This window comes from Harmonia axyridis, chromosome 4, assembly GCF_914767665.1.
Source record: "Harmonia axyridis chromosome 4, icHarAxyr1.1, whole genome shotgun sequence".
Taxonomy (NCBI): Eukaryota; Metazoa; Arthropoda; class Insecta; order Coleoptera; family Coccinellidae; genus Harmonia; species Harmonia axyridis.
The window spans coordinates 13,195,805-13,211,507 of record NC_059504.1 but is presented as its reverse complement, the minus strand read 5'-3'; the positions used below and the strand labels follow the sequence as shown (position 1 = coordinate 13,211,507).

At 37.3% G+C, this 15,703-nt stretch overlaps 1 protein-coding gene across 1 annotated transcript in view; it reads left to right on the top strand.

The window, feature by feature from the left end:
* The window catches only part of LOC123677607 (biorientation of chromosomes in cell division protein 1-like 1), a 198,353-nt gene that overhangs the window by 158,653 nt on the left and 23,997 nt on the right, over positions 1-15,703 (top strand). The gene's annotated exons all lie outside the window — the stretch shown is intronic.

Sequence of the window (15,703 nt, the reverse complement as noted above, 5' to 3'; positions counted from 1 at the left end):
ATAAAGTTCTTTCTCCTACATCGAACGTTTACTAATGACCCCATGGCTACCGCAACCCTCACAGTATATCCTGTGCTCAATGTTATAATTGGTTTCTCCCATGCACGTTCAGTTTACAAATGAATTAGATGGCCATTTAACCCGGAAAGTTATTGTGTCTTCGGATGGCGGTAATTTTCTGGTATATTTGGTTGTTTGCAATTGATTGGGACCGGGTACAATGATAATTGAGTTACATGCATGCAGTGATCTGTTCTGGTAATGAAATTAATGCAATACCAGTTATTATTTGTTATTAGATATCGTGTTATTATTCGAGAAGGATTTCGGCGATGTATTAATGTAATTAATTTAATTCATTGGGAGAATAAGGAACGTTTCAATTAAATTATGTTCGAGGCTATTGAGACTTCTGTTCAAACAAAAATCTTATTTGTGTTGATTGTAAACTGTCGTATTATTATATCATTTGATATTTGAACTCTTTGTCGTACATCTTCAATGTGTTGTTTTTGATGAGAGAATTGAGTTATATCTGTTGTTTAATATCAACTGAATATATTCATGTGGAATGGGTCCTTGAGATTGTTTACTTTCACCAGGATTGAATATGGCAGTGCCTGTGCTAGCTATACGCACTAAAACCTCTCGAAGTCTACATCACAATCTCGGAATCAGTCACTCTTCATTCTATAGCCATTTTATTCTTCTGGAATATAAATATACATAATATATCATCCTCAGAATTATTCATTTCATGAATTTATTTGGGCTAATGAAATTCAATGTCGACATGTACTGAACTGTCTGTGAAGTTTATTGAAATGAATCATATTGAGTAGGAATATTTCATTTCTCAGCAATCTCTGATGTACTAAGATCTAGTTGCCAGTAGCCCTGATGGAGGCCTGGAAAAAAGTTGGCAATCCTGGGGCAATTCGAAGCATTTTAAATGTGGGTCTTTCGCAGAATGCACAAAATTTGTTGAGCAGATAAAGTGTCGAATGAGAGGTGCTAGATAATGTTAATGCAGATAGAGAGCTATTAACATTTATTAAAAGGCGAAAAACAGCCTACATGAGGCTAACTGTTGCTTAATTTGATTATAAAGGGCGAAATGGAGGAAAATCAAGAACCAGAAATGAGACAACACTGCTGGATGAAGAATACGAGAGACAGAACAGGGATGAATGTCTCAACTTTGGTTCACACCGCCCAAAATGGGGAAGAATTTGTCAATTTTACCAGATGAGGCACTGAAAGGAGAAGAAGTAGCAAAATCAACTTTTTTGATAATTATATGATTATGGCTCATCTATGAAAATAGTCTTTCTTCAAAAGAGGGTTTACTATTTTTGTATATTTGCCCGTAGAATCCAAGCCATCAACAAATTTAACTCAGGGTTCAGGCTCACGACAACCATAGATCTTGCGTTCTGAAGCAGTTGCTATTTCTGAAGTGAGAAGCACACTTGCATTTCCAGCCGACAACGTTGAAAAATTATTTCCACTATAAAGATGCCTCGGGTTATATTCATTAGAGCTTTATTTTTTCGATTATCCAGAAAACAGACTGAAACGTTGATTAAACGAAAGCTCAACCCAACTCTCTAAAGTTCCTCTTTACATTGTTTTCCACACGAGAAGCTCAAGAGAGCTTCCATTCTCTGAAAATCATTTCCAACCTTTCATTCAAAATCTGCAGAGGAAAAACACGTCGAAATCAAGTAGGAACTTCCGTATTCCATGGCTCACACGATTAATTTCCTTCCGAAACGAGATATTCAAATCCTTCAAACTGCCGGTTGATTATACTCCAACAATGCGCTTTTTCACGTGCATGTGTTTTTGTGGTATGTGGCCATTTCTGATGAGGATTTGATTTTATGTCAAGAGCACGGCAATTTCCTATTCGTGCTGTTCTCGACTAGAGGTCCCGCTGGATGTACGATAGTTGGCTGTCATTTTTCAATGGGGATTCGGCCTCCGACTCTTGTAATTGGGCCCGGTTCAACTACACTCATAAGGTCGTTATTTTCGCCAGATAGACTTGGTTACGTAAAAATATTCGGTAACACGATTTATTCAAGCAAATAATGATCCATATTCAATAGAAATACTTCACTTCCCAGCAATTTTAGAACTAAGAATGAGTAGCCAGAATTAGGGCCTAGATGCAAGTTGACAACTCTGAGGAGAATCGAAGAATTTCAAATGTGGGTTTTTCGCAGAATGCTCAAGATTTCTTGGGGAGATAAATTGTCGAATGAGATGTTGCTAAATAGTGTAGGTGCAGATAAAGAGCTATTATCATTTATTAATGAGCGGAAAATTTGGGACACGTGTTGAGGAGTGATTAATAACAATAGCTCCAATTGATCAAAAAGGAGAAACCGAGGAATAGGTAGGAGACAACACTCTGGTAAGGAATATAAGAGACTGGACTAGGGTGAATGTAGAAGATTAAATTCACACCACCCAAAAAAAGAACGAATTTGTCATGGTTCTCTACAATCTTCACTAAAAGAGGCACTGAAAAAAGAAGAAGTAGCATACACAACATTTCAATTAATTAAATTCTATTCATTTATGTAAATTCTGTCTATGAATTGAGTCTTTCTTCACCAGAGGGTTCACAATTTTTGGATATTCATCAGTATAATCCTGTCTACTAACAAATTCAAGTCCGCGTCTAGGCCAATGACAACCATTGATTTGGCCTTCTGGAGCAGTTGCTATTATTTGCTTGAAGAGGTTGCAAGGGGTTCTACAATGTATGAACAGATTGTCTTGGGTAGAAAAATCGTCGAATGAGAAGTTGCTAGATAGTGTAGGTGCAGATGAAGAGCTATTAACATCTATTGAACGGCAGAAAATAGCCTACTCGAGGCTTACTGTTGCTTCAGTTCATCATAAAGGGCAAAATGGAGGAAAACCAAGAACCAGAGAGGCGAAGACAAAACTGCTGGATGAAGAATATAAGAGACTGGTCAGGGAAAAATGCCCAAAAGGGGGACAAATTTGTCATGTGTCCAAATTTGACCAGAAGAGGCGCTGAGAGAAACAGAAGTAGCATAAACAACTCTTCCAATAATTATATTTTATTTATTTTTGTAGATGCTGGCTAATCTATGAGTTCAGTCTCTTTTCAACAGAGAGTTTTCTCTTTTTAGATATGTTCCCATAGAATCCAAGCTATCAACAAATTCAACTCAAGGTTTAAGTTCGATCTACCTTTTAGAGCAGTTGCTATTTTTCCATTTTTTTCCCACACAAGAAGCTCTAGAGAGCTTCCTGAAAATCATTCCAACGTTTCATTCATTTCCTGTAGAGGTAAAACACGTCGAAATCAAGTAGGAACTTCCGTATTCCATGGCTCACACGATTAATTTCCTTCCGAAACGAGATATTCAAATGCTTCAAACTGCCGGTTGATTATACTCCAACAATGCGCTTTTTCACGTGCACGCTTCTGTGGTATGCGGCCATTTCTGATGAGGATTTGATTCTATGTCAAGAGCACGGCAAGTTCCTGTTCGTGCTGTTCCCCACTAGAGATCCCGTTGAATGCGCGATAGTTGGCTGTTATTTTTCAATGGGGATTCGGCCTCCGACTCAATTCTTGTAATTGGCCCCGGTTCAACTACACTCATAAGGTCGTTATTTTCTCGGTATAGACGCGGTGGCGTTCTCCAGAAAAATATTCGGTTGCAGTGTTGTTATCTGCGCTGAATGGAAATAGGCCAAGCGGTTCGGAATCCCAATTTATTATGCTATTTGCTGAGGATTCCTCTCGTCTATTTGTCGGAAGGGCAAGCCTTGCAACTGGAACGGACTTGTTCCCTTGATTTTATTTCTCATTACCTTTCAGTCCGTTGGATTCGGGAAATAGAGTGGATATTTTCTTTGTAGAGTGGATTTGAAAGCGGGGGAATACCGAACGAAAAGATCGCTCTATCAATATGTACAGGGTGTTTCATGAACATAACTTACAAATTATGTTATGTATTACAAAACTATGAGTTATTTGGAGTCGGAAAAGTTCTGTGGGACCTCGTGTAGGACTTTGTCAGGAACTTCCGACCATTAAAGGAATTGGAGAGGCTTACATTGGCCAGAAAATGAGCACAAACTCATTCAATTGGCCCAGCACTTTTCTGTGGTGTAGGTCAATGTAGCTACAAGAAAAGGGGAAGGAAAAAACCCAAATAAAAATCTTCCTGGGTTTTATCATTCCAAAAAGTTTCTTTCCATTATTGACACTGCAAGATCAGAGAATTATCTGGATCTTAACAAGAATATGCTACACCCCCTTGCTTGATTTCTTGCAGTGCATTGACACCTCAGGAAGCACATCATGAGAATGAACACGACGAGTGCAGATTCTGAAGAAAGAAGGATGTAACTCCGGATCACTTGGTGACCGAATTCCTTGCCATCACTAGCCAATCCAGAATCTGCTTTGGATAAGAAACTTGAGGAATTGAGGAAGTAGCCTTCTTGAAGCCATCTCTGATACTGAAGTTCATCAGAACTCTGGTATTGAAAGGCGAGCTGTAGATCACGTAATGCCGAGAATAGCTTTGATAGGAGCACAATAAACCATTAGGCTGCAGTGCAGTGGAACCCACTTAAATCTGAAACTAAATCTAATCTTGTCAGGAAATACTACGTTTCCAAGATAAAGACCTGAAGAACCTTTTCGATCCTAAAGAACTCAAAAAACAAATAACCCTAATTTGTTCGTCATGTTTATGAAACACCCTGTATGTAGGGTGTTCTACAAGCTCTATGAAAAATGTTGACAAATTTTGAACTTTCATTTCAAAATGAACTGCTTCGAATCCCGAGACATCAAGAGAATTTGAGACTTGTAACTAACGTAAGAATTGGAATATTCATTTCTGGTGGTCGAGTAATATTCCAAAAAGATATTAAAATAATCTAACGGTTTGTTCAATGTGGATGAGAGAAATATAGATATTGAAGCTATAATACTAAGAGTTCAATTTTGCCCATCACTCATCATTTTGAGTAATCAAATAAGACATATGAATCAACCTGAGAAATACTGACGAAATATTCAGCTTTTCATCCATATAATAAAAAATAACTCAGAATCTGTGTGTCCATCTCACTGCCGTGTGACCTAAAGGGCTATATCCATAAGCTACATGGCATAAACAGAAAGTCAATCTGTTTGAATAAAGATTGTTTTACTCGGAAGTATCAAAGTATATGTTTAAAAATTGTCATGAAAATGTAACACTTCGATTGAGGTTCATCATCGACAATCTAAAGGCATTGCTTTTTTTTTCCAGTGGCTTTGAAAACTAGAGGGAAGCTCATTTAATCGGAACCATATTGCAGAATCAATAATCCACCAGTATGATGAGCAACCTTTCTATCATTATCTACCCTCATTCAGTCATTTCATGATGAAGTTCAGTCATGAACAATTTTCCGTTCATTATATTTCAGGATATTATCATTACCGAAAAATATGATGTTTGGAACGCCCTATCCAAATCCATCTCCCATTTTCCAAGGCCAACAGCGTTAAAATTCCATCCCTGTTCTTCACCGAAGTGGCGAAAGTCTTAATTCCAGGGGATGAACATAAGCCATCTCCTTCGCATCCTTTCTATCAGAAAGAAATCCTATCGATAATGTTATCACCACACTCCCCTTACGAAAGATATCTACTAAGCCTGTTTATTTCTTCTCACCATTGAAATGGAAAAGATAACTTGAGGCGGCTTACTTGCTTCAACCCTTCAGAACTGAAATTCCATCAGGAAACTTCAACATTATTGAAGCCTCTCTGGAATATCTAGATAGTTCGTGTATCAGAAACATGATTTTAGTAAATAATTAGCAATTTCATTGAAAATATAGATACTCAATTGGAAAAAAAAAATATTTTCTCTAATTCTGTTGTTATTCCGTTCATTCTTCCACATCTTGTAGAACAAAATCGTGCGAGAATATATCAGAAACGCACAGTTTTCATGGTTATATTTTATTATTCTATGTTGGTACTCCGAACTTTCCGCCACGGCTTTATCTGTCAATTCATCAATTTGCCTTAAAGAAATCAGTTCTGCCAACCAACATTTTTCAATGCAAAAATCACTAAATTATATTTATGGAAATATTTCATTAATTTCGATGAAAATGCAATGAATTAGAGAAAATAATGTATAATACTCGTACAGAAGGCTCATTCTACCACTCGTTCATTCCAAAACTCGCCACTTCGTGGCTCGTTTATGAATTTTGAACTCGTGGAAGAATATCAATGCCTTCTGCACTTGTATTATAAATAACTATTCTCATATTGTTGCTCGTTACCTGTGAATCATCAATAACCTATCAAAGCATGCAAAAAGCACTGATTACAGATTGATATAAGACTTCAATTGATATGGCTATTTGTTTTGAGAGTATTTGCATGTAGAAATACAAAAATACCTTTTATTTTTTTTGCCCATAAAAGCAGAAGAACGAGTAGAATTTCAAATTGTGAAATATCAAAGAATGAAACAGACTATAGGAGCAATTTGCAAAAATAACCAGAGAGTGTTTAACCCACTAGAAAATTGTGAACCTCAACGTCATTCCCATGATATTGATTTCTGCTTGGATTCGACAAGATAATTCAGTTTATAATAACCTGAGGTTTCCAAGAACCGAGAAAATCAATTTTACATGGTCCAGATATCGCTCCCATCAACTCCCATCCAGTAGCAGACCTGCCAACGTAGGAATAAAGTAGATTGGTTGATAGTGTACCTTGTTAGGATAACCAACAAACTTGATTAACTTTATTGTTTAGTGGAGCGTTCAGGCTGTTGACAATAGAGATCTGGTTAGTTACTATTAAATTTCAAAGTTGATAGGATATGATATACATATTTTAATTTCGAATAACAAATGAAATTACCATCTCAAAACTAGCCAATTTGATGAGATGACGATAAAAATATTGATAACATGGTTTATTGTTCGAATTAGAAGGTTTATGTAGGTTTGTAACTGATTTATTGTTCGGAATGTTTCAACAATTTTTATGTGTTCTGTCAACTAAACTGAAAACAAAAGCTTCGAAGTGATAATTTCAGTTTTAGTGAAAAAAAGTCCAATGAAGCCATATCCGATTATTATTACTGACTTCGTTCAATGAGATGTCTTGAATTTCTTTACAGAAATTGTCGCAAAATACCACTGAGATAAATTGACAGAATTCAGTAATGGGTGATTCTTAAGATCTTGAGAACTTACAGTAATTAAAGAAATATTGTTTGAATTTATTTTTTGTTATGGTATTAGTATTTCCTTCCGCCGTTTAGCAATATATGGCTGTAGCAGTAAGTGGTAGTCAAAATAGTCAAAATAAATGGATTGTAGATGTCATACAATAATCTTAGGTTAGGTATTTGTAAACATAACGCAATCGAAATATCAGTCGATTGAACATGTCAGATTACGAGCCAAATACTCGTCATTTGCGGGAGGTTTAAATTTTCTGCTTTATTATGAAGAAATCTGCGGCAAAGGCTCATCGAATGCTCTCAAATACCTACGGTGAGGCCGCCATTAGTGAAAGAAAGTGCCGAGAGTGGTTTCAACGCTTCAAGAATAAAGATTTTGACGTCGAATAGCATCTGGCAGTGGAAGAGAGAAGGATTTCGAAGATACAGAATTGGAGGCATTACTTGGATAAAGGCTCGTGTCAAACGCAACAAGAATAGGCAGGATCATTGTAAGTGGCACAACAAGCCATTTCGAAAGGCCTGAGAGTTATAGGAATTATTCAGAAACAAGGAAATTGGGTATCGTACGAGTTGAAGCCGAGAGATGTCGAATGGCGTTTGTTTGCTTGTGAACAGCTATTTGCAATGCAAAGACGAAGGGAATTCTGCTTTGCATTGTGACTAGACGAAATATGGGTTGATTACGATAATCTCAAACGTAGAAAATCATGGGGATATCCCGGCCATGATTCCACGTCGACGGCCATACCGAATATTCCCGGTTCCATGGTCATGCTCAGTATTTGGTGAGACCAGCTCGGCGTAGTGTATTATGAGTTGTTAAAACCGACTGAAACAATCACTGGCGATCCTTATCGAACGCAATTGATGCGTTTGAGCCGAGTATTGAAAAACAAACAGCCACAATACAACGAGATATATGATGAAGTGATTTTCCACCATGTTTCGAAAATAGTCAAGACATACTTGGAAACGTTGAAATTAGAATTTATTTCATAAATATAATTTCCGGCATATGAACGTAGCAGCTACGAATAAAATAGTCCATTCGATTTAAAAAAAAAAGGAATCGAATGTCCTAGAAAATTTTCACTCTAAGTCTTTAGTTTTCTAAATATTTTCAGTGAGCATCGTATTTGGGATTCTTTCCTCTTCAAACTCCTCAAAATGATAAAATACCCGAACACTGGCAGACCCTTCATGGCAGACGTGGATCCAATCTCCGTAGATTTCGCAGATCCATATGACACACAGATTCGGCTCACAGGGAGTGAAAATCGCAGAAGGAACGTCGTGACTGTATAAAGTCCCTTCAAGAGGAATCCAATATAGAAGCGACAACACGTTATGTAAAATTCTCTCGTCGAATGTGCTGATTCGGCCAAGATTCATTCAAATGTTCCATAAATATTTATTTCGCCTCCAGAAATTGGAAAATGGCCAATGGAGTTCTCCTCTCATTTCCTTCGGAGCCCTTGCACAATATACTTCTGACGAAAAATGGTAAAAATCAATGGCCTATATAGGTTTGATATTGAATTTTTAACCGTTAAGTTTTATCGACACTGCTTCGTATCGAATTTCTGAAGAGACAGGCTGTACCGACATTAAGTAGGTTTTACTGCCTAAGGGGTTATGAGGGAAATATTCTACCATGGGCTTTTTCATTACTAATGATTCGATTTATATGTGTTGGGAAGGTTGCTGAAAATAGTTGGTTTAGATTATTTCGTTTCATTTTGTAACTCCCTAACTTCAAAAAGACTTTTTCAAACCAAGATAAGTGTAGTTCTCATTTTTTCAGATATACCAATGAAATTATTAAGAATTTTCATTACTATCTTCATCTTGACTCTGAAGAAAAATTGGAAAAACAGAAGAAAGCCTGTACCTTGCTTGTGGGCCTTTGGCGACAAAAAGCAATTTGACATAATGTCTGCGTCTACTAAATATAAATGTACCTGCATTAGTGTAAAAATGGTCTTTTGTGGTACTTGTGTATACAACTTTCTCATACATAAGGTTATCAGAAAGATACAATAGAGAATATCTTTCCTCTACCCTAATTAGTCTGCAGGTACCATGATACCATTGCGCAGGCATACAACTTAGAGAATAAGAAAAGGAAGAAGAAATTCACGGTGTACAATAATATTTTATGTTTATAACCCAAGTATAAGGGTATTAATTTTCGAGCATTGGCATAGACCTTATAAAAAAACGTGGCCTCAAAAAAAACTGTAGGTGTTGAATCATTAGCTCTCGATGACCAATTGAGATCACATATTCAGGAAATATCACGGTCAGTATTAATTTTCGAGCATTGGCATAGACCTTATAAAAAAACGTGGCCTCAAAAATAACTATAGGTGTTGAATCATTAGATCTCGATGGCCAATTGAGATCATATATTCAGGAAATATCACGGTCAGAAGACTATTCTTTCAAAATTGCAATTATGTCGTTTCTTGTGTGGCACAGAGAGCCATCTTGTTGAAATTAGACGTCGTCCACATCAATATCTTTCAATTCTGGCTATAAATAATAACTTTTCTGCTCTATAGTGCTATTCGTTCACCATAACAGTTGTACCAGCCTCATTTTCGAATGAGTAAGGTACAATCACACTACCAGCCCAAAAACCGCACCAAACAGTGACATGTTGAGGATAGAGGGGCTTCTCAATGATCATTCTGAAATTTTCCGAGCTTCAAATGTTGATCAATTCTGCTTATTAACGTAGCCAAGGACCCAATCAGCGAAAATACAACGTTGCTGGTGATCGATCGGCTTGAGTTCTCATTTTAACTGAACTGTAAAAGACTTAAACCCTAAGTTGTTATGCAAAATACGGTGTGATGTCGTTTGGGGAATTCCTAATTCCCAAGATTGATGAGGAATCGAGAAACCTTCATCGACTCTGCTGGCTACAGCAGCAATATTCTCAGTTGTTCTTCAGCAGTACATACTTCAACTTTTTTTCCAATCAGTCAAAGGTTCTGGCCTATATTCAACAATGCTACCATCAGGTTGCAACATTCCTTCATTCTTGAGTTGCTTGTATTGATCTTTCTCGTTTACTGTTTAGCTTGTTCATCTAACTATCTTGTCCCAACAGTCATGACTTCAAACAAAATTTCAATGCATTATTGAGACGCTTATATTACTTGTCATATGTCAAAAGGTGACTGCTTCAAAAGTGGCAGATGCCAAGATAGCAGGCTATTCAATATTGAATCTCTTATTGGAGAACCCTTCAATATAAAAGACTCTCGAAACTAGTCATAGTCAATAATAGTGTTCCAATGAATACCTGGATAGGAAAAGACTTTTTGACATCATTCCTGATGCACCATCCACATTCATCAATATTTAATTTTGAATCTTTCCATTCCCTACCCACATGTCCCACTCCCAAAAATTCATCAAACCATCATTCAACTAGAGACAGAACGACAGGATCGAATAAATCAAGTCACAGGAGCGAATTCATCTCCATAACTTATTGGACGTTCCATTCGACTGACTGCAGATGGAGCCAGATTCGCTGAGACGGACTTGTACCTGTCATTCGTCATATTAAAACGTCATCAAAGCAACGTCAGGAATCGCGAAAGGGCCAGGAGAACGAAACTGTGCTCACGTTGCAAAAATATACAGTGTACTAAATTTCCCTCCTTGACAGTTGCACAGTTCCTTAATTAAACTCAAGACAGCTCTCTGCTGGATCTTATCATCCCCAACATAATATTATTTTGTGGAAAGGGACGCTGGCTGAGTTATTTGTGTTGCATTGTTGTTGTTTTGGTGGAAGCAGTCGACGTTTGAGGGCATAAGTAGGGTTAGGTTGACGCGACAGTGGAAAAGCCAGGATTTTCAGTTCTCTTCTGGGTGACTTAGATGCTTGAGTAATTTGCATATTAATGTTTGACTATTTGGGTTTTAAATGGGGTTGTTTCAACTCAACCAGAGAGATAGGGAGGCGATAACCATCATTCACTCTGTGAAATGTTAACCGATCTCGGCCCTTCTATTGAATCGTTATTTTGAATTCGTTTGTAGTTTTTTTCATACCTGCTACTTGAAGAAATAACTGATGACACTGAAAAGTATCGGTTTGAAATCATTAGACCGTGTAAACAAAGCTATGGTTTGATGCATATTAACACATCTTGACGCTGGTTGACGATGACCGTCAGCTATCGATATGAAGGATCCAGATTTTCGTCGATTCGTTAGTTATTCGCGCGTTGAAGTCGAAGCATATTCATGAAACATCTATCGGCATTCTCTGTTTCTCTTAATAATTTGACAAGAGTAGGAATTCCAAGGAAAAAAATGTGGCACTAAAGAAGAGGTGATTGTCAAGGTCGTAGCCAATTTCGAAATAAAAATAAAATATTTCTACGGAAAATGTATTGAAAAGTTAGCATTGGAGTACACACATCGTCAAAAGTCTCGACTGGTGCCATCTACGTAGAAAACATTATTGAACCAATTCTCGTTTCTCTGCGCAACGAACATGGGGATAATTCCATTTATCAGGATGATAACGCCCCACCACACCGCACACGAAGAGTTCAATGCATTCTTCAAGAGAACAATATCGAGAGAATGAACTGGCCAGCAAACTCACCAGACATGAATCAAATTGAGCACGTATGGGATTACTTAGGATGAGCAATATTCAATCACCAAATCTCACCTTCAACTTTTTAAGAGTTGAATTTAGCCCTTCAGCAAGAATGGAACGATATGCCTGAAATTTTCATTAATTTAATTTCATTGACTCGTAGGATGCTTAGGTGTATTGGGCAGTTGATTGAAAGAAGAGGTGGTTATACGGACTATTGAATTTGGATTCAGTTGTGGAATAACTTTAATCAATCAAAAATAAATAATCGATCAATTTAGGTATTTTCTCATTTTTCCTATTATGTTTCATCCTGCATAAAGCAAAGAGTACCAAACAAAGATTTTCTGTCGAATATACTGCAGTTGAAATAGAGGAAAATATCCAGCTCATTTCCAGAACGAAGATTGTTCATTTCTTGAGAAATATAGGGTGGCCAAGACTTTTGACATGTATCACTCTTGAAGGTAACTATGTTGACAAACTCTAAAAAAAGTGTGTTTGCTTATTAGACCTAGGATTCAATGATTAAAGTGTGAGCGCTGAAAAGTTCCTGACATCAAATCGATGCTTTCCTTACTTTTACGATATTGTGCTTGAATTTGAAGTTTTGTCTCGATATTCTTGTTGAATTTTCTATGAATCTTATATCATATTATGTGACATCATAAAATTTTTCACTAGCCTTCTACATCCATATGCTCATTTTCATCATGATCGAAAATATTTAGAAAGGATTACAGGAGCCCTTAAATCCTAGAAGTTTTAGGGCGGATTCGACATCTGTGAGTAGAACCTTATCGTTTGAGATTTTTTAAAGTAACAGACGTTGTGAAAAATTAATATAGTGATTTTTGGAAAAAGAGCGCTCAAAAATTGGATCAACACTTTCAGTAGTCCAAAATTCGAGTTATCTCCAATTATATGAGTATTTTTTTCGGAATACCGTCAATTCAAAATCAAAGGAGAACTCGAATAAATCACAAACTTCTGTTTCTGTTCGCGGTGTGAATTTATGACAGTATGCCGTCAGGAAATAAAAGATTTATATCAACATTCCCGGAATTGGCAATTCTCAGATAACCGAAGAATTGAAATAATCGATCCTGTGAAAATCGGCACCATCTGCTCCCTTCCTCATTATGACGATGTTGCCAAATTCTCATTAGGTCTTCCCCTCCGTAAATCTGTAATCCATTCGTTAAAACGCGGGCACCCGAGTTGACTGGGACAATTAACGAAAACTGAAAAGGATTCCTGCAGACGACCCACAGAAATGTCGGCCAATTTATCATTTCGCGTTTCGGCAAAATTCTGAAAGGGAGTCAAACTTTTTGTTCCCTTTGCCGTCCGAGGATGTTACTTTGAAGAAAGCTGGATAGGTTCGGGAAAATTGGATATGCTGCCGCAAATCCGTGGAAATTGTGGGAAAGCCTCCGAGAAAAAAGTTTCGTTGATGAAGACACGTATTTCTTTTATGCAGTTTCTATACAGAATCGATGGAGTGTGGATAAAGAAGATTGGGATATTATTCCGAGCTTTCTAAGCCATTGAGGACCCACATCTTAATCTATCTCGTTTTGAATAGACAAAATAAGACCCAGCAAATTTCTTTCAAAGCTATACGTCGTTCACGAAAGACCTCAATCTTATCAGTATCTCCTTCATTTCTTTGGAAAGCATTATAATTAATCGAACTCCGATTGATCTTAGGGTAATCTCTAGCAGTAATCTCCTGGTGAATACAGAAAGACGAAATTTTTAGCAAGAGCTGCTCGAAATTGTGAGACTACTTCGTTGTTAACTTTTTCAACACATCTGAGACGTCATTGTTTTTTAATGATAATGAGTAAGTTCTGCCAACCAAACAAACTCTACCCCAGACCCTGATTGTACCTCGTCAAAACTATGATTGAGTGGAAATCTGCCCAACACGCCTTTCGATGATATATTAACTTCATGGAGGAGTTTTCTGATTGCATTTAGGGAAATTGAAGCACCTATGTCATCTCGAAGACGTCGACTTATCATTTTGCAAAAACTGGGAAGCTGTCTTTTCACCCAAATATTTGAAAAAGTATCTTTTAATGACAATTTAGCACGTGATCTGCCAATTCTGGGCCTTTGAGATACACTTTCAGTGAGGAAGTACCGTGGCAGTGAACATGATATCATATTTTGACTAACATTGAAGAAATACGCCACTTGCAATTGTGTTTGACAAGTCTGAAGCATCCCAAGGGCTCTGTTGCCAGCTTCCTAAGATGAAGTTAGTCTTGGCATAATGAAAATTCAATTATATTAGGTGTACATCTTTGCTTCAGCCGTGTTACAATAGATGGCAGTAGCGGTAAGCTGCTGACGAAATAAATAGATCATAGATGTCATACAAGCTCAGGTATTTGTAAACATAACGCCATCGATAAGTCGATTTGTGTTTGCATCATAAAGTTATTCTCGGCTAAACATGTCAGCTTAGGAGCTTACTTACCATCGAGTCTCATCGAATGCTCTCAAATACCTACCAGGCCATCATGGATGTGGAAGAGAGAAGGTTTTCGAAGATGGAGAATTGAAGGCTTCACTTAATCAAGAATCGTGTCAAACGCAACAAGAATTGGCAGGATCATTGCGTGTAACGCAACAAGGCATTTCAAAATACCTGAATGTCATAGGAGTGATTCTGAAAAGAGGAAATTGGGTGCCGTACGAGTTGAAGCCGAGAGATGAACGGCGTTTGTTTGTGTGTGAACAGCAGCTCGCAAGGCAAAGACGGAATAGATTTCTGCATCGCATTGTGACTGGAGACGAAAACTGGGTTTATTACCAAATTCCAAGCACAGAAAATCATGAGGGATATCCCGGTCATGCTTCCACGTAGACGGCCAAACCGAATATTCACGGTTCCAAGGTCATGCTCAGTATTTGGTGGGACCAGCTTGGCGTAGTATATTAAGAGTTGTTAAAACCTACTGAAACAATCACAGGTGATCATTATCGAACGCGATTAAAGCGTTTGGGCAGAGCATTAAAAGACATACGGCTGCAATACAACGAGAGACATGATAAAGTGATTTCACAACATGACATGACATGTTCAACCTCCTGTTGCGAAAATGAAAAGCACCTGTTTCATCTCAAAGACGTTGACTTATCATTCTGCAAGTACTGAGAGGCTATCTTCTCATCCAAATAGTTGAAAAAGTTTTTTCTAATGGCATTGTAGCACGTGATCTGCCTCTTCTGAGTCTTTGAGGAACACTTTCAATGACGAAATACTGTTCCAGTGGACATTATATCATATTTTGACTAACATATTGAAGAAATTAACCACTTAGCTGACTATCCTGAAGTATCCCAAAGGTTTCGTTGCTATCGTCATAAGATAAAATTTGACTGTACTTGAAAATAAATATAAATGAAAAAAAAGTCTAAAATAACCATTTGTGATACACATGGACGAAAAGTGATTAAACTCGATTCACTAGGAACCAGTAGACGTTTTCAGTGCAAATGAAGAAAAGATATAAATTATACGGAAAAAATACCTCTTCTGGAATCTCCCTAACATTCGACGAGCAGATTATTATTTCTTAAATAGTTTTTATACCGTTCAGACTAACTACTTGATGTGTAAGAGTCACAAGATTCGAAACATACCTACAACTGAATTCCTGATTCGAATCACAAAGCGAGAAAAACGTTGGACACCTAGCCACTCAAATCAACAACCTCTTAACAATAGATTATCTCATCCATCCTAGTATTTCTATGATAAATTTCGGAGTAAAAG